The sequence below is a fragment of the Gouania willdenowi genome, chromosome 6 (assembly GCF_900634775.1).
Source record: "Gouania willdenowi chromosome 6, fGouWil2.1, whole genome shotgun sequence".
Lineage (NCBI taxonomy): Eukaryota > Metazoa > Chordata > Actinopteri > Blenniiformes > Gobiesocidae > Gouania > Gouania willdenowi.
This window is the reverse complement of record NC_041049.1, coordinates 58,821,469-58,822,484: the sequence shown is the minus strand read 5'-3', so window position 1 is coordinate 58,822,484 and position 1,016 is coordinate 58,821,469.

Here is a 1,016-nt window from a genome sequence, read left to right as displayed (position 1 = left end):
GACAACCATTTACGTCCAAGGGAAGCTCTCTATGCTGCCTTTTGACGTAATTGTGCTATGCTAAATGCTATAAGTACCTTCAGAGTGCATTAGTGAATTGATACAATGTGGCCGCTGCTGCTACGTTTTCTAGCTAGTGGGCGGGATAACACTACAGTCAGGATGACAGCGCTAGAGACGATAAAGAAACTTTCTTTTGAGGAAAAATGACAGCTTTTAAAAGATGGGAGACCAACACCTGAGCTACCTGACCTTCAGCATAGGTAAGGTCAGAAAATTGTTCGTATTTTCTACAGTGAAAGGTAGGATTGGCTTTGTAGATGCGCCTCACTGAGGCTGTTCTGAGTTGTTGTTGTTGTCATTTTCTCTGTGTTTCTGTGCTTCCAACACAAACGACAGATGCGCTGCCGTGTCATGAGATATATCTTGTTGGAGGCCATATAAAATAATTGTTTATGATTCTTTAATGATGTTCTACGATGTTGATTTTGTTAGATGGCTAAATGCTTGTTCATGTGGATCTTGTTGGGTTTTTTCGTTCTTATTATGAATTTTATATTTTGATAAGCGCATTGAGATGACTTTGTTGTAAATTGCACTATGCAAATAAAGTTGAATTGAATTGAATTAACACTTGCCAGCAGACACATATGGAATTGTCATTGGTGTTGACATTGGTGGTCTCAATTTTCCTACCCAACCCTAGTGCTCACGGCACGTCACTGGTACCGTTAATTTTTCCCCCAGTTATGTTTACTGTGAAGTTGGTTTTATATTTGCTTTCAAATGGCAATAAAAATTCTTGAATTTAATTTGACTAAAGCTGTAGAAACCCTGATTGTCCATCTTGCAGTCAGTCTTTTTTAGAAAGTTTTATTTTGAAATTGCAGTTTCATACCCCTCTCTGCCACCAGGAGGCATAAGTGTTACACTTTTCCTGCAGCAGAGACCCTAATGAAGACTGTTGCATCTGACTTACTCATTGTACACATTGATTTTCATCATCATTAAGGCAA